We start from the raw sequence: 24884 nt of genomic DNA, 5'->3' as shown, positions 1-24884 counted from the left end.
GAGATAATTACCCCTGCAGCAGTTTGCTAGATTAAAAAATTTCTGTAAAATTGGAAGGCTGAGAGTTTCATGCTACAAATGTTTCAGGTACTTGTGCTTGGTGTTTACTTAGAGCCAAACGGGATGTCAGCTTTTAGCATGTGGCAAGTTCTTTACTGGGAATGGGCAGTTTTGCTCTGAACGTGTCACATAATTGAGAAAACTGATACAAGCTTGCCTGAGATCCTTATTATTCTGTCACTGCATTACTTTATTACACGTGACTCTTAACTATCTCGTAAATGAAGTGTCCCAAAATTTTGTAGAGAACGCCCTCCTAGTGATGTTAGTATAACTACTTAATAAATGTGTTACAGCAGCCATTAAAATAGGTGATGCTGAACTCATTGCATAAGGTGCTGTGCAAATAACATCTTTGCTGAAAGACAATGTTAGAACAAAAGTTGCTTTAACTGTTATTCTGTTGTTTTTTTTTTTCCCTCCCCCCTGTGTATCTTAACACTGAGCAAGGGGGAAAATTCTTCAGATTTACATACTGGTCTTTGTGTTCTGTAAATACTTTGTGGATTGAAAAGGAAAACTGCAGATCTGCGTGAAGATGAAAGCTGAGTGAGTGCGAAGATGAAAGCACGGTGTGAGTGTAGCTCTGCCCTAGGAAAGAACAGAAGTATCTGAAGGAAGTTAGGTGTGAAGTTGAGTCTGTTTAGCAGAGGAGAGCACTTCCCTAAGTTGTTTGCAGCCTCAGAAGTCATCCACATCTGCAGTTGTTTACGTGCTTAAAAGTTATGGCAATACATAATTCTGTTTAGTGACAGTGATCAATGTGCATGGAGCTAAATAGCTGCAGGAATAAGTCCTAGTTCTGCAGGGTGGTTTTTTGTTTGTTTTCTTTAAGGGATTCCTTAGCAAACATGGTGTAGAAAGACCCAGGTTTTGTTTTGGCCCGGGGGCTGGCATTCTGTTTGTTTTCATCCTGTCAGGGATGGGAGGAAAGAGTTGTAATAAGATACTGTCTGTGCATGTCTTCTCCTTTTGGATTGATTAAAAAAAAAAAAAAGTTTGATTGCCAAACACACTGAATTCCTTTAGTCACAGGCCTCATGTACCATGGGCAGAAATTATGTCAGATTCCATTTTGCCATCTACTGAGCTGCTTCCCTCAGATGTGACCTGAGCCATTTCTTGGTAGCCCAGGTTTGGACAGAAGGTGCCTTTGTGTTTGTGTGATGAACTCCTGATTGTAAGGCACTGGGCGGCTCAGCTGGGGGAGACTCCTGCTCACTTCTGGACCAGTTTCAAGATCATATTCTAGGAGGGTAGTTTTCGCGTAGAACAGTTCTGTTCTGAGGCATCCAGCTTCTTCATTATGATGTGTATGCTCTTATCTGGACACTTTCGGGGAATGCATCTGTTGAAGAGTCTCAACACTTCGCTAGCTTATTAATTAACAACATTTGGATTGTAGACATGAAACCCCAAATCACATTGGTTATTTAGCGCAACTGAGCCAGGAAAGGGCTTGCTTTGTTATGAAGGATTCCCTTTGTCATTTTGGGAGTCTATTGGCAACTGATTGCACTGTGGACTCAGTTCATCTGGCAGCCTGTGGCTTCCGTGGGGACTTGAGAAAAATTACATCCTGTCTGTGCTTCAATTTCTGCATCAGCAGAGTGGGAGCAATGCTTGCATAGTCACAGCAATAGGGACTTGTCAGCTTAGAATAGCTCTGAAGTTTGGATGACGTATGCTATAGAAATGCATCACGTTTTTTCTGATGGAAATGCAGCATTGCCATTTGCCTCACACTTCTCATTATAAAGAACATGCCAGGGCTTTTGTACGAATAGCAGTTCTCTTACTGCATCACAGAGCAAGTTCTTGGTGTTTGTAAGAGCATAGTTTCCATTTGTCATGGCAGACTATTTCTAAGCTTCGCTCATGATTTAGAGCTGGATTATATCACTTTGTTTCTGTAGATGCTTTCATCAGAAACCAAATCCAGATGCAGTGGGTTGGCAGTTGATCAGGTTGAACTACCCAAGGTTTTGCTGAGACTAAATAAGGCTTAAATATTTTTGTTCTGTTTCCTCTTCACCTTACTTATCGTGCTGGCATTGACAGAAGCAAGGCTGCTTTCCTACGTGTTGATCGCCCTGCTGCGTAGTCAGTAAGTGCCGTTAGCAATGTTTAAAATACAAATGACTTCTTGATGCAAGAGAGACAGAGGGACTTGAATTGCTAACCCCTCTTGTTTTGGCAAACCTATTAAGATGTCAGGTAGCTTGTATGGTGGACAGGATTGTGAGGCTCGAAGTAGCACAGCCCTGACATTTGGAACTGGCAGCCAGCCCTGGAGGTAACAGTGCACTCAGTCTGTTCTCACAGTGATTCTCCTAACAGGTCTATATCTGGTAATAGATGCCTGCTAGCAATTTGTATGGCAGTTTAGACTAATTGCTAACAGCATTGTCACCTGTCACTAACAATTAGTAATCAAACATTGCCTCTGTGCAACTCTGGTCAGTTACCGTGTGTGCTATAAGATGTGTTGTAACATACCATGTTCAGTAAACAATGGCCTTGTTCTGTCTCCTGCCTAAAGAGTGCTGGTGGAAGGCAACTTTCTGCAAGATGTGGCTACCTCTGGCCCACAGAAGTCATCCTTAGTTTCCTCTCCACGGGAGCAGGAGCGATGACTTGCACTCCAGGGGAGGATGTGTGACAATACTGCTTTAGGGGCCCTGATGCCCAAAAATGCCTTGACTTTGTGCTTTCAGAATAGAAGCCACAATCTCTAACCCCCCTAACCGTGATCTTGGAGCAATAGAAAGTGCTGTTCTGATTCGTAGCAGTTGAGTCAGTAAAACAGCATGACTTGGCATCTAGTTATAGAAAAGGCTGGGGAAGGCTGTTGCTTGGCAAATATGCAAAGTGTGTGATTTACTTCAGCTAAGATGTGAAACACATCCCACTCAGTCTGTGCTCAGGAGGAACCATGGGGCTAGCAAAGTGCAGGGACTGGATGGCAAGTGGAGATTGGAAAAGCTGCAGGACCCCAAGGAGAAGCCTTTTCTCTTGCCTGCTGGAGGCCAGCCTGTGACCATGAGAGTCCCGCCTCTGCACTGAGCCCAGAGAACCCATGTATGTGATGTGGTGGAAAGATGAAGTTCATCTGTAGATGAGAGTTCAGGCTTCTGTTGCAGAAGAGTCCCTTTAGTGTTTTGTTCAAAGGCAGAAGCCACTGGAGCTACCTGGCACAGCTAGGGCTTGTTGCTACTTTACCCCTGGTAGGAAGAGCTCTAATTTGTGATACAATTTAGTTATGCATAAGGATAAAATGTCAGATGTTCTGGGCTTGTTTCCTTAAAGGTATTACAGGAAACATCTCAAACATTGCAAGTTAATTAACTGCAGACACTATTTAGTTACCACTATTAAATCTGTTGTATCATCATCTATATATGGACTTTTATCTGTTAGTTTTAGCTGTAAGTTAGAATTTGTCCTTTTACTTATCTGGGCCTATGCTTGCTGAATATGTTCCCATGCCTTATGCAAATGACAAGGCAAATAAAAAAAGCCAGTATACTTCCAAATTTGGTTCACAGAAATTACTGGAGTGAATTTCAGAGTTGTCTCCTTCCGGGAAATGCGTGTTCCAGTGACCTCAGCAAATCAGTCTGTCTTCTCTGGAAGATCTCATCCTGTAACACTGAGATAATTCACTCTCAGATATGTAGTCTAAACTGCATTAAAGCATGTTTAGTCACTGACCTCTTCACTGAGACGCATGTAGCATTCCTCTTTCATTGTTCCTACATGACAATTTTCTGATAACAAAGCAAGAGGGGATTAACTTGTACAAGAAGCCAGGTCCATGTGAAGAATGTATAACTGTTACACTGACAGATATGTACACTGTGAATGTAAGTTGAGGAATGAGTTGCATCTTACAGGCGCTTCACTTCTCATTCTCTAAAAAGAAACAGCAGGATCCCAGTGCACGGATGTAACTGCACTGACACGAGCTTGATATAGTTGGTCAAGGATCATACCTCATATCAGCATCTCTAGCAGATATACTTTCCCTTCATCAACTCCATTGCTTTTCCAGAGTCCTAGTCTTATTCCTGTTAAAGGAGGAGCTTATTCTTTGTTGTCTTTGACATGAGGCTTGAAATCATTTACATACACATGCCTGAATGTTTTGCTACAATGAAGCCTTAGGGATCTGCAGCTGTACTTATCTGGAGATCGAAGGATGCTTTGTCTTAGAGTGTGTAGGTTTGAGTTTTGAACATAGAAAGCTTGCTGATGTTGCAATTACGTTAAAGAGGTGTGGTAAGCGCTGCCTCAAGGGGGCTGTGAAAAACAGTGGACCTGGCTCATTAATTCTTCCAATATAGAGGAGACTAAGATGAAGAGATGTCTCAAATAGGCAGAGAATGTTCATACAATTACTTCCATGAGATGAATGTACCTTGGTGGTCAAATTAGTACTTGTTGCTTCAAACTGTTAAAAAGCCTCCTCTGGCCTGTTTTGTTGAGCCTTGTTTTGGAAAGGGGTGGTGGGGAGAGGGGGCAGGAACAAGCAACAACAACAAAGAACAAGAAGTGTCTGACTCAATAAAATGTGGGAAAGAGGGAGAAAAGATTTAGTAACTATTGTGAAAGCATATTCAGCTTCTCTTGGTGCATGACATAGCTTGGAGTTTCTATACCGTATGTGAGCTTTGGAGAGTTTAGAATGAAATAGTTCTTCTGAGCTCTGAAAGTGTTTCAGAATTAAAATATGTTAACCATGAGCCCACGTTACAAATGAATGTGTAGCAGTTAAGCAGTCACCTTCACTGCTTACAAGCCCTGTAGATTTTAGCACTTGAGTCACAACTTCCTCTCTAATGCTGCTTGTCTGATGACATTGATCTTTGGAATGGGAATATCTTCCTAACTCATTCCAGTCTTCTCATGCTGGAGCAGCTCTGTTTGCTCTGATTACAGGGAAATGCGGTGGAACGATGCCGGCAAATGCTTGCTGAGAACAGAAGTACAATGCAGTGCAAGTTCCCAAGACCCTGGCAGTTCAGCTAACGGACAACGCATGTCTTTTTGTTAGTGTTTGAACATCTGTTTCGTTAGTAAGCCCCAAGGCAATTGAGTACCTTGCTCTTTTTGGGACCAAACTAATAACGTTTGAACAACTTGTTGAAAATGTTTTGGCCCAGTGTAATTGTAGCTAGTCCAGGTGTGTTATAGTAAAGCCAAGCTCTCTATTATCTGAATGGATGGAAGGCAAAAGGTATTTCTCATCACATTATAGGCCAGATATAAAGCCGTTGAGTTTCAAGTCTTCTGGATCACAGGCTGGTTTTAAGAAGTCACGTTCAAAAGGTCTGTCAGCCCCTACTATTCAGAGAAAATTGTCTGCTTGGGCCAAAGCATTCTCCGCTCTTGAATGCGTGGCCAGGCTCTGCTTATCAGCCCTTGGGCTATGATAAGGGAGCTGCTTATATGGAGAGTGTCTGCTTAATTCCCTATGTGAAAAGCAGTGTAGGTAAGATTGAAGAGGGATGGATGAAAGAAATGAGAAGAGTTTATCCTTTTTCTGTTAGTATTTCTGCTAGTATTTCTGCACAGCACTGATGTGGTCTAGCCTGTGAATTTCCATGAAGTCAAATTAGTTGCTAGGTATAAAATTCCTTCCTTAATTGTGAAGAAGGGGAAGATGGTCTGTACAAACTCTGTAATAGAATTGATAGTGAATTCATCCAGCCAAGATATGGTCTCATAAATGACAGCACTATCTCAGACTGAAAATATTGACTTGGATTAAATGTATAAACATTTGCAAAGACATCATTAAGAGTAGTAAAATTTTACACAGAATTGAATAAGAAACAAGCTGAGTTTGATCTTAATGTTTGATCCCAGAAAAGTTAGGCTCACATATACTTCTCAGATTTTGAATGATTTTCTAGTTTTTAAAATGGAACAACATTGTCTTTTTTTTTTTTTTGCAAATCACAAGAGTACTGGGTAGTTGTCTCTGCTCTACAATGATATCCTTCTTCCTTTTTAAATTCTGAAACCATATTTGACTATTTTGTCTAAGCTGTCCTAAACATCTCTACTGCTCTGGTCAAGTACATGGTTTAGTTGTCTCTTGGCTCCAATTTGTAATCTGGCATATCTTTTGTCTCTGACTTTTTTTAATGATAAGTCTGAAAAGTTTATAGTTCATTTGAGTATTTGTGAGGTGTCCTCATCTCTCAGATATTTAGTGACCATATTAGGGAAGCTCTGAAAGCCCAGAGAATATGGTTTATAGGATTAGTTCTGAAAGTTTAGCATGCTTAGGGAGTTTGTAAAACAACTTCACTTGATGGTTTGTATCTCATGCAAAGCCATAAACAAGAAGAGAGTGGTCAGAGCTTGGCTGATTCACGTAACTACTTTAATAATATCTCATGGGAAACACAGGGAATATCCATTTATTCAGGTTCATGGGTAACATCTATTCTAATGAGTGACTGTTCGGAGGAGGTATCAAGATGTGTAAAGATCATGCTGTTGTACTACTCTTTCACTGTTCCAGTTGACACTCCTGAAGTGTCAGGACTAGCATAGTGCTGCAGGATGAGGAAGCATTATTGTTGTCATTATAGCATTCTTCCTGTAGATAGAGAAATTCAATAACACGTTTGGCAAAACCTGAGCAGGTGTGCTCCATTCTTAACTGGATTACCACTACATCACCCATTCCATGGGATATTTAGCCCCTGTATCTGCCCCTGCATTTTCATAGAATCCCAGTGAATAGAAACATCTTCAGTGGACTAATGATTTTGCCATGGTTAATTTGTTATGAATTTTGAAAAAGTGTATCAGGATCTTTCTACAACATCATGTTTTCTTTGATTTTTCAGTTTCAGCCATATTCTCTGTATCACAAAGAGGGCTGAGGTCATTGCGTGTTCATGTTGTTTTATAAATTAGAAGCTGAAAAGGCAAACAAAAGCAAAAAATAAATAGCAGCTTAAGAATGGCTGCATGTACTCTGCCAGGTCGTGGTGCCATTACTGTGCTCCTCTGCAGTGGAAGTACAATGCTCCCTTTGCAAAGTGTAGGTAATTGTCAGCTCTGGGGGGTGATGCTGTCAACCCGGACCTTCAAAGGTGAGAAACAGGGTCTCTAAAGGGAAGCAGGTCTTTAGGAATGTGAAAAGTAAACATTGCCTAGGCCTCATGTATATTTACATTAGAAATACCTGCATGAACATTTAATTGATCTCACCTGGGGACCTGAAGCAGTCTGTATTCACCCTGGAGCACAGGGCAAACACAGCTAGGTAGCAGCTAGCTCAGGGCTCACTCACATCTCTGCCTTGTGTTGAGTGATGCTCCTGGAACACTTTATTTAGCTGAAATCTAAAATTCCTGGTTACTGCACGAGATCCAGAGGCTCAGACTTTACAGAAAAACCCAGCTGTCGTAGAAAGTACAGTCAAAACACAAGAGTTGTCATGACTGGGCCTTTTGTATTGAGTTAACATCTGACTTGCAGCTTCTTAGTGTCCTCTGACTTCACAGGGAGGAACACCCACCCCCGAGAGATGGGATCAAATTCTGTGTTGTGCCCACTGCAGTGTAAACTGTGAAAGGAGTTGGACCCAAAGGAAGCTACTGCTCAGACTCACACTGCTTTTTCATGGAGCTCGATACACTCTTCTCGTGTTTCTCAGGTCACGCCAAAGCAGGACACGTTCTCCTGGCATCAGAAGACAGAACTTCCTGTCATACACTCATGAAAGACAGATGGGAAAACAACTTCCTCTGTGAATGTTAACTCTCCCTTTTCTTGAGCTTATGCAGTTACTGGACATTAGGCTTCCATGCCAAGAGACTGAAGAAAACTTCTGATTTCATTCAGGTTTGCCTTTGGTAAAGCCGTGCCTGATGCCTGGCAGGAGCAGCCACAACTTGAGGCGCTTTCTGCTCTGGGCCTCTGCATAGGGAGTGATGGAGCCCAGCAGGGGTTCCTAGCCCAGCCCAGCCATGGCAGCACACTTGAGCAACGATCAAAGGGAACCAGTGGCTTCTGAGAAATGTCACCAAGTATTCTGACAATCATTCTCGTCGGCAGCATTTCAGCTTCTTGTTTTGACACTCCCCTCCCTTGTCCTTTGATATTAGAGGTCTTTATGTTAAAAAAGGATCTGCGTTTCTCAAGAGAGAATGCCTGCAGGATGGTGTGAAGTTGTGTGCTGTCTCTGTGGCACTGCCCCTTCAGATGTTCTTGAATCGTCATGTGGCTTAGCCTTGCCCCAGGTTAAGGGATTTCACTTAATGGGTTTTTGTTTGTCATGTACGAATACATGTTAGAATGACTTTTATTTACCTCTTGGTTTCTAAACCATTCTGGTTCTTCAAGTCTTTATCTTCACTATGTCAGTAACTCACTGTTTCTGTTCTGCAGAGCTGTTGTTTTTTTTTTCCTATTTATTTTAATTGAAAGCTGAGATTCGCATGCTATCTTTTGTTTCCATCAGGTGAGGCTTTATGACAGCATCACACAGTGTAGGAACTGACACTATCATTCTAGGTGTGCAGTTCTGGGGAGCATATCATACTGGGAGATGGCACCTTGTGCTGTGCCCATTCTTGACTGGGAGATTTGAAGAGGTTTAGAGCAGCTCCATAACTGCTTTTGGGCAGTTCTGGACACATTCAAGCTTAAAAGATTCCCAAGGAGATTTCTTTGGTTAAAGTCTGAATGTCAGAGCTATGTGAGAAGACTTCACTATTTTTGCAGTGACTCTTCGGAACTATTTCTGTTATTGAAACAGGGGAAGTTAAAAATCTGGGTTGGTATTTTAGCACTAGGGCTTTGCTGGAGACAGGATGGCTTTTGAAGTCACTTTGAGACATGAATCTCTATCGAAGGCTGTGCACTTTGTGGTGATCTGAGCACAGAGACCAAAGGTGGAATTTCTTGGTCCTCATCTTCATTTGTAGCTGCAGATTGAGTCATAGCTAGGGCAGGCTCTAGGGGGAGAAAGCTTGTTGATTTGAAGTAAGCAACTTGCTGCAGTGCTTGATAGCTTTCCAGATTGCAGGAGTAGAAATAGCAGTTGCTGTACCAGACAGAACTGTAGGCTTTCTCCTCTTCTACTGGCACAATCCAGAATCTTTGAGGAGAACTTAAATCAGTGCTCCCACAGGGTCTGAGCATCCATCTCACATAAAACCCTTTAAGGGCTGAACAGGAATTTTACAGCCTTTTTGATTCCAGCTAAGACTTGGAAAGGGCAGATCCTTCCTGGAGATGCACATGAAAAACTGCAAATGGAATAGAGAGCAATGCCATTGGGCTGATGATCTGTGTGACTTTTCAAGTAGCTTTCCCAGCTGTAGGTATTATGTTAATACAGTTGTCTAATCTTTTTTGAAAGCTATTACAGTTGTAGTACTCCCTCCTTGCCCTGTGGTCATAAATTTCTCAGAGTGATATGCTGCTTTTTTATTATTATTATTAATGTAAAAGAATATCTGTTACATTTACTGCCTTTTTGTAGCAGGATACAGGAAACAGGATAAATTGGCACATCCCAATCTTGCTTCACAACTACTCATTCATTGCTTCACTTGCAGCCTGCAATCAGCTTTTCTTCTTCGCTTTCATATTTTTCCAGCTAAATATTCCTCTAATCTTTCTCTATACCTTCAATGTACACTTGCCTCTTGAGCATTAATTTGACTCAGCTGCCTAATCTTTCAAGGTTCCTTAGTATTATTTCATTATACATTTGTTAATGAGTCAGATTTTCTGGCTGGCTGCTCCAAAAGTCTGCCTGCCCTTTCTGCTGCTGTCTCCTGGAGCGCTGTGAATCCTAGCCCTGGTAGGGATGCGGTCCCCAGCTCTTCCGCAGCTTCCTTGTAGCTACTCCAGCCTTTGCTGTAGTGAGTCTGATCTTCCATTTCTCACTGTTTGTGCTTGAGTCAAGCAGGAATCGTCTTAAAGCATGTCTGTGGGGCAGCAGGGAGCTCCATAGTGCAGCAGCAATCACAGCATTGCTGAGACCGCTTCATTATCCCCTGCAGTATGTTGGAGCTGCAGCTCAGCATGCTCTGGCCAAACGGTGATCTTCTGAGAGCTGCTCTGCAATCTGCTTTTAGACTCCTTGAAAGGCCTTCTCAGCAGGAAGTGTTTCTTAACGAGTTGTTCTCACCCATTCTGGGGATGCCTCCCTGTCAGTGTAACTGCACTCACACCTGGTGTAACCTTGCCAGCCACTTTGTTGCTTGCAGTGTACAAGCATAAGGTGCAGAGTTGGCAGGAAATCTCCTGAGAATTTTTCTCATAATGATTACAATCAATTTTCTCCTATTCTGTATAAAAAGATCAAAACAACATGAGGCTTAAAGAAATATGAAACGTGAACTTGTTCCTTAGAGCAGGAAGCATTTTTTGTTCCCTGTACTCCTGATATAGACTCTTAGCATTTATTTGTTTTGCCAGGAATAGATTGTGTTTCTTGGGGTCTGAGTCTAATTTCTCAATTGGGAGAGCAACAAAGAGAAAAATAACCCTATTTATTAAGTCTCAATGCAACTAAAAAGGTAAATATACAAACACAGGTGCGTAAGAGCGTGTGAGCACATGCCCAGGTGAGATGGAAGCAAGGAGTGAGACTTGCTGCCATAAGACATGCTTGCAATTTTATCACAATGTGGAACTCATGTACAGAGGAAGCAGCAGAGCATTTCCTATCAGTTAAACAGCTCATGCACAGTGTATTTATGCTAGCTTTTCTGAGTGACCCCGTGCAATTCACTGTTCCTTTTCCCATTTCCATCTGTTCATCATTTCAGTCTCTCAAATCACTGGAAGCATGCTATTGATTTAGAGATGTGTCCTCAGTTTGCTATATATTTCATGCAGCAACCTCATACTGCCAGAAAAAAAAAAAAGATGATTTCAGGACACCTTCAGTCTACCCTTAAAGAAAAGAAGGATGTCTGCAAATCGTTGCAGTCTGTCTGTAACCCTCTGGGAATACTGGAGCTGAAAGAGAATCGCCGCCATAGTGGGTATTGATCTCTGCAGAGGAGGTCCTTGTCTTCCTGGGAGAATTCAGCCACTTCACACCAAAATACAGAGAGTAAAGGGCATGTTCATCTTTCTCTTGGTATATGCACGGCAGCACCAAATCATAACAGTTGTGCCTGTCTAGCATGTTGTGATTTCATTTGCAGGCAATGCAGTCACTGAATTAGATCTGACAGATTCTGTGCTGGCAACTGTACATCTGCCTGCCATGCCCCATTGCTCTAGCAATGCACAGCAGAGCCCTCCTGTGTCATTCCACAGCTCTATTTCTTATTTCCATCTGTTTGTCATTCCATAGTTTCTTGAATCATGGAGAGAATGCTATTCCTTCTGAGATGTGTCATAAGCTTGTTGTGAGCGTTTTCTTTCCTTTAATAGCCCCCTTAACCTGGCAGCACAGTTGGAAGATACAGTAAGAGGAATTGACAACTTATTCCAGCTGTTGCACTGAAGCGAATGCCAGTAGCTCTCCTGCGTGTCTCCCTGCTCTCGGTCCGCATTGATTTTCTGTTGTTCTTGGCAGAAATACTGAAGCCTATTATTACAGCCACTTAAAATAAGGGGGCCTCTTCTCTTGAAGTGTTAGAACAAGAGAGGTTTTACCATTATGGGGATGAGGAAAATAAGTGCTTGTACTTTAAAGGACTATTGCTGTAAAAGCTAAGGCCAAAAACCTTAGTCCCATTCTGAGTTTTGTATGCTTCATCCTTTCTGTGCTTGTTGAGATAAAATTCATTGCCATCGTTGTTAGCTATGAAAAATTATATTCACCATGAAGTTAACTCGTGGCTGGATTTAAAGTCCCAGCTTTATTTACAGCCTCTTAATGTCTGTCTCAAGCAGTGACAAAGTTCTCGTGCCCTAGGGCCGCAAGTATTTTGCAGGGTGGTCAGCTAGATACGGATGTGCATTCTGTCTTGCACAGTGCTGTCTGGCAGCAGGGTGCTGGTTGCAGCCCCAGACAGCAGGGTGCTCGCGCCCTGGAGCTGTGGCTGCCACCCTTCCACACACAGAAATACCTCTGTCCTCATGGCACATCCTCCTGGGTATCCTGGGTAGATGTGAGTGGAGAATTGCCCGCATTTTCATCCTTAGTACACAGCCCTTTGTGAGTGGTAATGTACATGGTGGGGAAAGTCTTTGCAGCCTTCTTTCTCTTCCCCATTCCCTGCTGCTCCCTCCCAGCAATGTTATGGCTCACAGCCTTTTTGAACCAAGAGTGGTGAGCATGACCTTAGTGAGATTTTGGTTTTTTTTTCTTTTTTTTCCTCCCCTCCCTGGTATGAGGGACAATTATTTCCTCCTAGAGAAGTGCAATCAATGCTGTGCCCAGAGGCCAAGTCACTATGTGTTTGACCCTTTGCCTTTGGTGACTGACCTACATTTCATTCAGACGCTTTGGTAAATAGTGGCACTTCTTGTGTCTTTAAGATATTTATATAACAGACAGGGGAATATTAGTACTGGAGGTATCTCCTACTATTTTGGGGCCTGGGCTGCCCGCCAGTTTTACATCTTGAGAAGCAAGTGTTTAGTTTGAGTATGAAGAGAGTGACTCATTCTCCTCCTTGATATGCGTTAGTACGTGTAATGAGTGGTGATTTACATGGGGATGCACTGAGGCTCTGCTTGAGCTGACTGCACTTGGGACACTAATCTCACATGTGGAAAGAGGAAATGAGTTAATCTGCAGTTAAATATAGAAGTGCTGAAAAAGGTGAGGGTAGGAGGGAGTGATTCTAATCTCATGCAGGTTGGGGTCAGGCAAGAGTAATGTCTGTATCTAAATGGTATTACCCTGTGGTAAGTCACATGTCACCTCTGCGGACCTGACAGTTAATGGAAAATGGAGACAAAGTGAGAATGTGCCCTTAGCTCTGGCATCACTACAATATTGTTCTTTGTTTCCCCTCTGCATGGTGCTGACACTCTTTCCCTTTCAAAAGAGAACACTGGATTATGGAAATAGGCAGCTGTGCATTGCTGAGGACTAAACATGAGAGTGGATCGGTGCTGATAGACAGCCTTGGTTCTACGTGACCATCGTAAAGATATACTGTGACTTTGTTCCTTTATTTTGCAATGTGTGATTTTTCTGTTCATTCCTGTCCTCAGCTTTTTGCTGGGGATGCAGAAAACGCAAGAAGCCAGGATGCAGGCGCAGGAGTTAATTATCTTGTTTTCATTGATCAGGAAACCACATTAGAACTTCCTTGAAAAGCAGTGCTGAGTCTGCTCCATGGGTATCCCCTTTTCTTCTCTCTTTGTGTGCAGACATGTTCTTAAACTCTGCATTAGACTGAAAGCTGCCGCTGACCATGTCTGCGTCTGACTTCCTGCATGCCCGTCCTCTTGTTGGGAAGGCGGAGTTATTGGATGCCTTACTGGTACATATTTGCTGCTTCTGAGCAGTTTCTCTCTGCGAGGCTCGCCTGCTGGTTTACCCAACCAGAAAGACAGCCACACCTGAGCAGAGGAGGGTCCTTTTGTGCTGGGCTGACACTGTTGACCAGAAAGTGTGTGCTGACCGCACTGCTGGGGAAGAGCTGAAGTGGATTTTGCTGGCTCCCTTTGACAAGCAAAAGAAAGCTGTCAGGCGTTGAACTGAGCAAACCTGGGAAAGGAATTTCAGTAGCAACCAAGAGGAGCTTCTTCTGAGAAGTCTTGAGCTCATGTGTTGTGCACTGACAGTGTTTTCTCAATACAGTTGAATCCCAAGTAGCCCGTGTAAGGGATTTCTGCTAGAGATCACATACCATATAGGTCATGTTTGTTGAGCAGTGGGTGAGCGAAGCTGCTGGTTTATATAAACTCAGTAAGGTGAAAGGTCCATCAGTTAGAGGAATTCAGTCTTATATCGGAAAAAAGCTAAGACAGCTTTTATAGAATGAGATCAAGCTGGGAATGCATTTGTTCCTCTTTTGTTGAATTCAGTGGGATACTTTTACAGGGTTTAGCCTTGCACACAGGCTCTTAGTAGTATCACTGATCTCTTTACTCTTCTCATTGGCCCAAAGCAGTTTTTGTGAGTTGTTCAGTCCACAGACACAGACTGAACACTGGCTGTCTGTCCATAAGCAATCCACATACATCACATATGAATGGTTTGTTTGGTAAAATTGAGAAAACAATCAAAAAGTTTAGCCATCTTCTGTGTTACTGACTATTATCAATAACAGACTGATTCACAATATTGTTATTAACTGTAATGAGCTCAAGTGTTTCCAGAATCTCATCTTTGCTGCGCTAGCAAAGGATGGTGGTGTTGTGTGTGATAATAGACTAGAATGCACAGGATGGAATGGTTCAGATAAGACATTTTTAAAAGATCCATTGATAGCTTTTCTTATCTGAACCATTAGTCTTATGACTTCCAGGGTTGAAGAATACCACCATATCTGAAGCGAAGGACAAGAAGCAGTTGCTCTGGTTGAAGACATTACCCTCATGCTCCCTACCGTGCTCATACTTCTTGCTGGATTTGCTCACAGCTTTCCCATTTGCACAGTCCACTCAAAGACTCTGATTGCCCCATCAGCTGGAGCCCGTGACAAGCGGTTTGCAATGGCAACACCCTCAGTTTCTCTAGATAAATATAGGTGTCTGCTTCGAGACTTAGAAGAAATATGGACTAGTGAAAAGAGCATTGTGCCAGGAGTCAGTACCGTGGTTTCTTCCTGGCCCTGATCCTGGTGTTATGTGATCCAGGGTCAAATCACTCCTCATCTATGTGTGTTTCCCCTTCATCTATCTTTTCCATTTAGATTCCTTGGAAAATGGACTCCCCATTCTTATGTGGACTATGGCTAAATACTAATATTGTTATCCTACTAATCTTGACAATTTTAAGAGGCTCTTCTTCTAAACGGCTGCAGAACTGACCTTCAGATCTGAGTATTGTTCAGTGTTTTTGTTTTTTCTTCCCAACCCTTTGCTTTTCCACAGCAAAGCTGGCCCCACACTGATGTATTTGATTATGTTTTCAGTGCCATTGTACTTGCTTTGATTTTGCAGCTCAGCGCGCAAAGCACAGGGCCCTGTACAAACAATGTGATGAAGTCAAGCAGGGTCAGGTCCTTTCTCTTTTTACCTTGAAAACAATATGAAACTCCTGTGTTTCTTTTGCTTGGCACCTCCAGTTCTTGAGCTGGAGGCTGTGTGTGTGTCTGCTGCTGTCCCATCGTGTTCATATATGAGATCATTTGGACAGTTTTCCACTGCTGCCGATGGGGGTATGGGAGCTGTGATGTCTGCTGGGTTGTTGGGTGGGATTGCACTGTAAAGCGTGCAAAATCAATGCAAGAGCAGCAGCGTGCTGAGCAGGTGTCCATGCCTGCATTATATGTGTTAGGTGTTGCCTGGGCACTCAAGTGTACACATAGACTTGTCTTGCTGGATCATGCTTGGCCACTATCTGTGAGAAAGAGTTTTCTCCTTTTTCTCGCCTCTCCTTTTTGCTTTTGGCAGTGTTGCTTTCTCCATGGGGATGTGGTTTGAGTGTACGTGGCCTGTGTCCAGCCTTTTCAAGAAGTGCCAGGTAACTGACTGTTGATCTGAGAAAGAGTAAAAGAGCTGGATAGCTTGTAGTAGTGTGCTACTGTGGCATTGTCAGGCATTGTATCAGCACTCAGTATGAATAGAGCAGCCTTGAGAAACACCAGGAAAAATGTGGACCTTGACATTTTTGTACTTCCAGTCTTGTTCCTAATATTCCCTTCCCCGTCGTTCTAAAATGCTCCTTCATCAGATCTGGGTACCAGGACAGACTGAGGTTGAAGCTTGTTCTATCAAAGCAATGCAAACTGCAGCTTGTCCTGTGCAACAGTGCCTTATTGGACAGAGGATCTGAATGCTGGGGAACTCAAGGAATGTTTAGACCTTACCATTTGTGTCGGATTCTTAATTATTTTTTTTATTTATAGCTTTTCCTCTCCTCAGTTTGCTTGATTTCAGCACTCACTTATTACACAGCTCATCCATTCAGAGTGCCAGAGCAGGAGCACAGGTGTGGTTATGTGCTCCTGTGTGCTGCTGGTTGTGGCTGGTAAGGCCTGGCGAGCTGCCCAGTTGTGCAGGATGTGCCCAGGTACCTTCTGCACTATTCAGTGGAATAACATCTCAGAATCACAGGAGCGTTAAGGCTGGAAAAGACCACTAGGATCATCTAGTCCAACTGTCATCCTGCAAACTCCTTCAAGTGGCCTTTTCTGTTACAGAGGAAATCATGCTCTAACAGCAGATAGACTTCAGCTGTGTTCTTGTTTTAATAAAATTAATATTTAAGTGTTGAAAACCTTTTTGGCAATGTTCTTCATCTCTGACGCTGTCAGATTCCTTCGTTTTTCTGCTGCTGGCAGGAAGGGGAGTTTTGTCACTAACAGTAATGGGTGTTAAGTTTGTCAAAGCTGAATCTTTTTGTTACTCCTACATTGCTTTTCACCAAAAGTAGTTTCTTATGGTCCTCCGGGGACTTATTTCCAAAAGGAAAGTCTGAGTGTTTAGCTGTCCCTTCTAGACAGGGATACAACCAGCTATGATCTGCATCTGTTTTCACATATCCTTCTGTGCTCCCTGGCCAGGGTCCAGGTAACAGCCTTCTCCAGAGGAGGTCACCACCGGAGCTGCTTTCATCCATTTATTCTCTCCTATCCCTCTCAATGTAGCTGTTAGTCCTTGTGATGAGCAATGCATTTTCTGCTTTGGGATGCTTTTGGTAACTGTGAATGTGACCAGCTTCAGCCTTTTGCCGTCTCTCAGGGACAGGTCAGATTGGGAGAGCAAGCAAACCACGGATAATGCCAACGTGTCATCTTCTTGTCCAGCTGCTAAACCGGGGCTTGACCTGCAGCTGGAATCTTAACATCATCTTGGTGCATGCTCCAGACAGCTTTCAATAAATTTTTTCTTCCCACAATTGGCAAATGATCCTTTCATGTGTGTACTGTCTAACACAGGAGGCTATTTGTGTGCTTCCACCTATTCCTTTTTTACCTGTTGAAAATGAGGAAACTACCAGACTGTACTAGACAGAAAACTAATTAGTTTCATCTTCCATCTTCCAAGGACTATTCCAGTTCTACTAAAAATCTGTTCTGGTTCATTTAGGCTCATTGTTCATGATATCATCGAGTCCTGAAAGAAAACTCGAGGCTTTAAAAAACAAGAAGGAACCTGCTATTATTGGTGCTCTGTGGGCATGTTCTGAGATGGTCTCTGTTCTCTGAGAGTTTTTATCCCTGATTGTCACCTTTTCTCCATGCCATGTTTACCACCACCTGTATTTCATTAGCACATCCAACCTGTGATGCTCTTTGGCTACCCCACTGGTGTTGTACTGGGCCCTTGAATGTTCTGGACTGATATTGCTTGTCAGAAGAGATGTGACCCCACTCTTCTCAGAGCCTGAATAAAGCACATTTAGGCTTTGTTAGTCATCCAGCGTAGGTGTGTAACTTGACCAGCTGATCTCAGGGTCTTTCTGATGTTACTGCATACAGGCAAGTGCCAGGAGGGCACGTTGTCCTCCGGAGAACCCCCTCTTCCGCTCAGTGCAGAAGAAGCATAGGGAAGCTATCTGACTAGTTCAACCCATCAAATGACATCTAGCTTAGCCTGATAAATGACATGATTAAATTTAAGTGGTATCAACCTTACCGATCGACATACAAAGACAGCTTGCTAAAGCCAGGCTGCTGTTAGTGCTATTGAATGAAACAGTAATGCTGTACAGCCATCTATTGAATCAATGTCAAATCTAACTGTTTAGATTTGATACTGGAGTTAAATAGTCATGCTTGGTAACCATCAACACTCAGAGAGTTTGTCCTCTGCAATTCAGCCTCGGTGGCTGTCTAACTGTATAGTGTAACCAAAGAACTTGTCCAAAGAGAAACTGATGCGTTTCTTAGGGAAACTCCTGGCAGCAGGGAGTTCCCATCTCGTGGTGGTTACTACTCCTAGCTCTTAGCCTAGACTTTGTATCAGACAAATCTATTCATGCATCAGGGATGGCTGAATAAGATGTGCATTCACTTCTTTCTCTGCATTTTGCAAACCAGTATTTTAAATTAAGCTGAAATCAGCAGCGATTTACATTAGCAAACAGGCTGTAGGTTGGGAGGAGGCGTGAGTATTTGTGTTATTCAGCTGTCCTTGCTGCTTGGGGTGGGGGGATCTCTAGCAGAAAGGCAGGAAAACGGATGTGGTTCAGCCTTCTCTGGAGACAACCCAAAGGATTGGTTCTTACATAGGGGATGCTTATGATGTGGATCTGCACAGCTTACTGTTTGTTCTAACTCTGCTTCCTGCACGGTAAGCAAAGGGAATTAGTTCTTCTAAATGTAACACTACTTCTATGAACAGCTGATGGCTTTGGTACAGAACTCTCTGTAGTTGTGTTGGACAGCAGGACCAGTGGCACTAACAGTGTTTTCTCCCCATTTGCCTTTTGTAGGTATGTGCTGTGACAGAACAGTTGTAAGTGAAGAAACGCTGGAGTGGAAGTCTGTGACAGAGGATCCTGCACTTTTCAGCTGGGCCTGACGAGTTCAGCCAGCTGACTCTGGTGAGCAACCTGCAGGGAGGGGAAGGAGCATGACATGGGGAGACCTACGTGAGCAGTCAGAATGTCGAGTGCTTGGAAGAGGATCACGCTCCAAGTGCTATTTTGTGGTGACTCGTGGATGCATGCGATCCTTGCTGGGCAACAACATTCTAATTTACTTTTTCTAATCTTCAGATGTGTTTCTCATTTACTATCTGTATTTGTGATGTCCTTTGCTGTTTGTTTTGATGTTGATACCAGTAAATATTTTGTGCCTTAGTCTATGTCAGGAATATATGGTAGAAGTTAAATTTTGAAATAGCACGGAGGGTTAAGGCTTAGGGTAAGGACCAAAGTTTAGCAATTGGCCTTGAATGGGTTATGAATCCAGGTTTAGTAGTAATGCTTGCTTGCAAGCTTTAGACTTAGTCATGGCTACCAGGCATTGAATTAGAGGATAGCTTTGTGTTATGGCAGTAGTGGGCTGGATTCATTATTTGATATGTAAGAGACTATTGGGCTAGGCTTAAGGGGATAGCAAGATGCATGGCTTGACTTTGTGTAGGTTTGGAGCAGACACAAGCTGTTGGGCTGGGATCAGGTAATGGGGCAAATTATAGGATTGATGACATAAGATGAGGTCTCCCAGGGGCTAATGGGGTAGATGTGGGGTTGTTACAGGCAGGACAGCTACAAATACTGGTGAAGCTGCTCTTGCTTTTCTTAGAAAAGATGGTTTGGTACTATTTGGTCTAAGATTATGTGCAGGATTGGAAGAGACTTGACTTGCCCAAGGCTAAGGCAACTCAGTCTTTGAAAGCTCTGTATTGAAGTCCTAGATGCAGTTAAGGCTGAAGCTCACATGTCAAGCATAAGACCATTTTTTTTTCCCCCTTGGGTTATTCTCATATGAATCCTGTTTGTGGTCAGGAAGGCAAAGGTCAAAGCAGTGGTTTCAGAAGACTGAATCTCCGGTATCCAAGAAGTGGCAAATACAATTCTTTCGGGCTGTTTTCTTTTCTCTATTCTAAAAAGACGAAGAGTATTGGAGGACACTCTATTCTGTCTCTCTCCTCTTCTGTCTATACGACTGCTATAGTCTTCTCAAATTTCAGATCTGTATGGTATCTCAATTCCTTCCCATACAACACTGTACCTGATGCTTTTCTCCTTGCCGTAGTTGCGTGCAGACTGGCACAGAGTCTCAAGTGTTGCCCATATCTCTTTCCTGCAGTTATACAAAGCTCTTACAGTTAGAGGGGAGAAGTTTGCGTAAGTCCCTACTGAAAGTGCAGAGGCTGTTGTCAGCCTGACTGCACTGTTTCTTTTAAGACCTAGTGCTCTCTGAGAAATGAAAGCCTATGCTATTGAAGAGAAAGCTGGAGAACCTTTTAGAAAGTATTGAACTGAGTTTTCTGTAGTTTTCCTCCTACTGCCTCAAAGCAAAATTGCAGCACCCTGCTGTTGAACTGACACAATTACTTGCAACAAGAGTATATGTTGCTCTTCTAGATCTGAGCCATTTTACACCAAATCTGAATTTGATGCTCTCCTTTGGCTGCCAAAGGGAGGGAGACTGTCTCCCCTTAATGTTTCTACTTTAAGAGAAGGGAACTCTGTAGTGAGTTTTCCTCCAGATGGAAAGATGCAGTATGCTGTCAGGCATTTGTCTGGAAAAAAAGCATCTCCAAGAAGCCTGGATTGTCACAGATGTCCCTGGGAGCCACAGCGCTCCCTCTTGCTCAATCTTATGGCCATCAAGGGATATTTACGGCATGGCACACCTGTGCTTCAATGAGTACAACAGCATTCAGTACCAAGACTTGGTTAGCCCTCACAGGGATTTAGGGGAGAATGGTTTACTCTAGCCTCAGTTCCTGGTTAGGTGGAGCTTTTAATAGCTCTTTTTGTTATCCTTTTATGTGAGAGAAAATACTTGCTTTTCTGTACTCTGACTCTTCCTTTTGCCAAAAGCTTACGGGAATGCAGAGGAGTACTTGTACACCATACTATGTTGCATTTGTTTTTTAGGATCTAATTAGAGCACCATGTTACTACTTAACTGCAATGTACGCTGCAGATCAACTGTTCAGTTGAGACTTTTAGCTTAGACATCTGGCTGAGACACAATTCCAGCCCTGACAAGGCAGAGAGAGGAAAAAATACATAAATGATGTGAATAGTTTGTGAGGGTATTGGAAGCTACTGGGTGAGAGATCTCTACCTCAGCACAATTGTATGAAAGTATTTATCTAGCCAGGGCAACAGGAAGCAAAGTAAGTCTAAGAGAATAGAGTGAGGAAATCCTGACCGTATCTTTTGCTTTCTTAGGTGGAGGACCAAGGTATGGAAAATGCTGCTGAGTCCAAGGTTGTCTGGTTCATCCATTCATTCCTTTCTAAAAGGAGAGAAATTACCCTTGCTGCACACAGAGATCTGCTGTAGAGGTTGCTAAAGGATTGCTGTGCTCACTGGTGGCTCTGTTTCCCAGGGCTGGTGGGTCAGTAGTTGCTGCCTTCCCAGTTCTCTAATTCGTTGCTTCAAGTGAAAGCTGAAGGTTACTCAGGCGAGCTGCTGTAAGGTGCACCTAGTCCTTTCACTGCTTTGCGTGGAGACAGAGCAGGCTGTCTCCTAGAGGTAGATGTTGCACAAAACATTGTTTTGACTCTAGCCAGCTGGTCACACCAGTTGCCCATTGTGGACTATAAAAGAGGTTTAAACAGTGCAGGTTTAAACTGCACCAGAACCAGAGCAGTGAGAGTGAGTTTGTAGAAAGCAGGAAAACAGAGCTTTAATTTTTTCTGTTGAACTTTTGGGAACAGATGGAGAGTTGATGAGGCAGAGATGCTGGAAGGGACAGCATGTTTCAAATGTTTTCCTTAATTTCTTCTCAATCTGCTCATAGATCTATAGCTCTTGCTTATTTGCTACAGGGTTGTTAGTGTAAGACATGAAAACTTCAACGCCCTCAGGTCTCCAGAGGTGAGTGTTCCCCAGAGCATGTTGAGCTGTGGTTTTTGAGCTAAGAGACTTTGACATATGGGATCGTGGGAGCAGCTCGTGGCCTGACGGACAAGATCTTTGTTTACTTCTTTCCCAGTTACTGCTTGTGAAGTATCTGAACTTCCTGGAGAAAGACAACGACCCAGAAGTGTCTTGACTGAGCCCTGTACTGATGCTAACAGGCCAGTCCTGCCTCTCTGAACAACCACTGTTTTTTTTTGTTGTTGTTGTTGTTTTAATCTGTTTAGAAGCCAAGAAGAATCTAATCAGAGCCCAGCAGTGCACCCACAAGCAGCCATTATCATTCCTTAGTCATCCAGTTACGGTTTCTCTGCTCTGACAAGAGACATTGGTGTGGTAGAGAGGATGTGGGGAAAGACTGGCTTTTCTCTTAGTCTCCTTGGAGATGTTTAAGCAAATTTCCTCGCAGTGTACGTATATTCAGGTGTTGCGTTTAGAGGACATATATAACTTCAGTGATGCCTTCAAAGCATTGTGGCAGCCAGAGCTGGTGGAAGAGGAATGGATGAGGTGGGATTGTTAAACCCTTCTTCTCTCCCAAAGGCAATGACTTGCTGTGAGATCTGATTACGTTCTCATTATCTTTCATAGTTACAAATGTATCTGGTTAATAATTCCAGACAGCTAGCTGAGTTAGTCAAATCCACATTTCTCCTCTGCCTGGTGTTTTGGGTCTGGATATTTATTAATTACATATAAAGTAAGTGCTGTAAGCAGAGCTGCTGGAACTTTATTTCTGTGAATGCACAGACTTCTCTACTGGAAAACACGATACCTCTTGGCTTACAGCAGTGTTCCTGGAGGACAGAGGACCAGAGAGCAGTCTGGTTTGATATTAGATCCTTTCAGTATCTAAAGGAAAGCCACAAGAAAGAAGGGGACAAACTCTTTAGCAAGATCTGTGGTGATAGAACAAGGGGAAATGGTTTCAGGCTTAAAGAGGGTAGATTTAGGTTGGATATAAGGAAAAAGTCTTTTGCAGTGAGGGTGGTGAGACACTGGAACAGGTTGCTCAGAGATGTAGTGGAAGCCTCATCCCTGGAGACAGTGAAGGCCAGGCTGGACCAGGCTGTGAGCAGTCTAATCGAGCTGTGGATGTCCCGGTTCAGTGCAGAGGGTTTGGGCTAGCTGGTCTTTAAAGGTCCCTTCCAATTCTAAGGATTCTTTGGTTCTGTGTTGGCTTGTCTTTAGCAAGGGTGCGGAGCATTGCCCGAAAATACTGAGATGGATAGACAGCACAGTCTGAATTTTCTTTGTGGCTGCTTCTCCTAATTCACTTCTTTACTGCTCTCTTATCTCTTCTAAAGCCACTGTTGTTGGAATAGCTAGTAAACTTGGCTGCTTACCCAGAGACTGCCAAATACCTTAGCATTTTCAGCCTGCAAAAAAAAAAGTGAGAGGATTTTACCAAAAAACAGCTTATTTGCATGTCATGTAGGAGATGATTTTCTCCTGATTGTTCCTTAAGGTTAATTCAAGCCTCTACAGCACAAAAGTTGGTAACTGTTGATAACAGCTGGGCAAACACTGGTAAACAGCTAATGCCATTACAAAGCTTTTAATATTGATTAAATTGTATTCAGTTACTTTCACAGCCAGCAGTGCCTTTCACTGAATGACAGACTGATTGGATCAGTAAGGATCAGATACGTGTTAGCTAAGCTTGTTTTAAGAATTGTCATCAATTGTTTTCTGTATTAGTGGAGCAGATCCTGCAGTTGCTAGACTGTGTGCAGCAGGAGATTGCTGAACCTAATCCACAAATCACACTGTGCAGGTTTTACTTCTGTTTTGCCTAAGTGGCAATGCTGTGTGCAAAGGGATGGAGTTGCTGATGTGCAGGTGAGGATGCATATTTCCTTGATTGCATGGTGTAACTACTGTTAATTTCCTTAGGACTTGGATAAGCATGACAGTCCTAAGTTTTTCCTCCTGGAGTATTGTATTTAGCAGGCCCTTAATCTTACAAAACTTCTTGGATGAGGTTCAACAAATGTTCAAGGTAGGGCAAGGTTATACTTCTTGTTATGCCTGAAACTGTAGATGGGTTAACAGCTCATGCCTGAGAGTTCAGATGAGTTAGCATCTGGGGGGAACCTGCTGCTCAGGAGGCTGCTGAACATCTGATCGCTCACAGCTTGTGTCAGCATGAGGCAGTGCTTCCCAGCTCCTGCTGCCTTCTTAGTTCAGTGGAAACCAATGTCTCCGTGTGAAGTCTCTGAAGATGTTGCAGACCTCAGATCTTGGTCAACTCTGACCCTACCAGGTAGTAATTTTGGTTGCTTTAAATGATGGATCAACAGTCCGTGGTGGATCTCTTATTTCCAACAGCCAGAAAGGACACTGGGATAGTTCTTCAGTTCAGTAAGGAAGCCAAATCATGCATTTGCTTTTCTCAGCTGTTTAAGAAAAAAATCTAGCATTTTGTCTTGTACTGTACTTCTCTCTCTCTCTCTCTCTCTCTCTCTCTCTCTCCACTTAACAGGCTATATGCTTTCACTGGATTAATACATACTTTATTGTTACAAGGATCTCTTGCTAGCCCTTAATTAGCCCTGCAGACTTGCTCCTACTCTAAGATTATATGCTTATCTAGAGTTGTTAAAAGGCTTGAATACACCTTTACATGGAGTCTTCCTCAGTCTCTGGTGACAGTCGGAGCCCTTTCATGCCACATGGATCAGCTGTAAGTTCTTCCGGAGTCCTTGCGCAGTTGCACTACTCTGCCTGACGAGCTGCAGGGGCTGGCTGCAGTGCTGTGCTCTGCAGTGACACTGATTCTCATAGCTCTCAGCTGGGAAGGACTGCACTGCAGGGTTCATGCTCAGGTCTGAAACATCCAAGAGGGTCAGGGTGCTGGGAGGTTTGTGGCAAGCTAAGGCTCATCTATGAGTAGAAGTGTGCTGTAGAAGTATCTCAACCAGAACTGAGGTGGCTGTTTTGTAACAAAGCAGAAGCTCCAGCCCAGCAGGACGAAGATCCTGGGTGAGTGAGTTTTCTCAATCGTGGTGCTGGGTGTAACTCTAGCAACAGCATGTTATTTTGGCTGAGTTTTGTTTTGTGAGTCAAATCCCAGTACTCAGAGGAAACTGAAGTAAAAACATGATCATGATGCAAGTGTGCTTGCCGCCTTCCTCAGTCTGCAGAACTAAGTAAACTCCGTAGCTTTTACTTAGCATCTCCCAGATCTTCCAGAAGTACCTTATTT

At 43.1% G+C, this 24884-nt stretch overlaps 1 protein-coding gene across 35 annotated transcripts in view; it reads left to right on the top strand.

The window, feature by feature from the left end:
* Positions 1-24884, top strand: part of SORBS1 (sorbin and SH3 domain containing 1) — a 163132-nt gene that overhangs the window by 59211 nt on the left and 79037 nt on the right. For all 35 annotated transcript variants that reach the window (XM_021398263.1, XM_021398281.1, XM_021398280.1 and 32 more), the window contains one exon: positions 18563-18673. The gene's annotated coding sequence lies outside the window, so the exon portion shown is untranslated. The remainder of the gene's footprint in view (positions 1-18562; positions 18674-24884) is intronic.

The sequence above is a fragment of the Numida meleagris genome, chromosome 5, assembly GCF_002078875.1.
Source record: "Numida meleagris isolate 19003 breed g44 Domestic line chromosome 5, NumMel1.0, whole genome shotgun sequence".
In the NCBI taxonomy this organism is placed as follows: domain Eukaryota; kingdom Metazoa; phylum Chordata; class Aves; order Galliformes; family Numididae; genus Numida; species Numida meleagris.
Note: the sequence above shows the minus strand (reverse complement) of the source record. Positions and strands in the feature narration are given on the sequence as shown.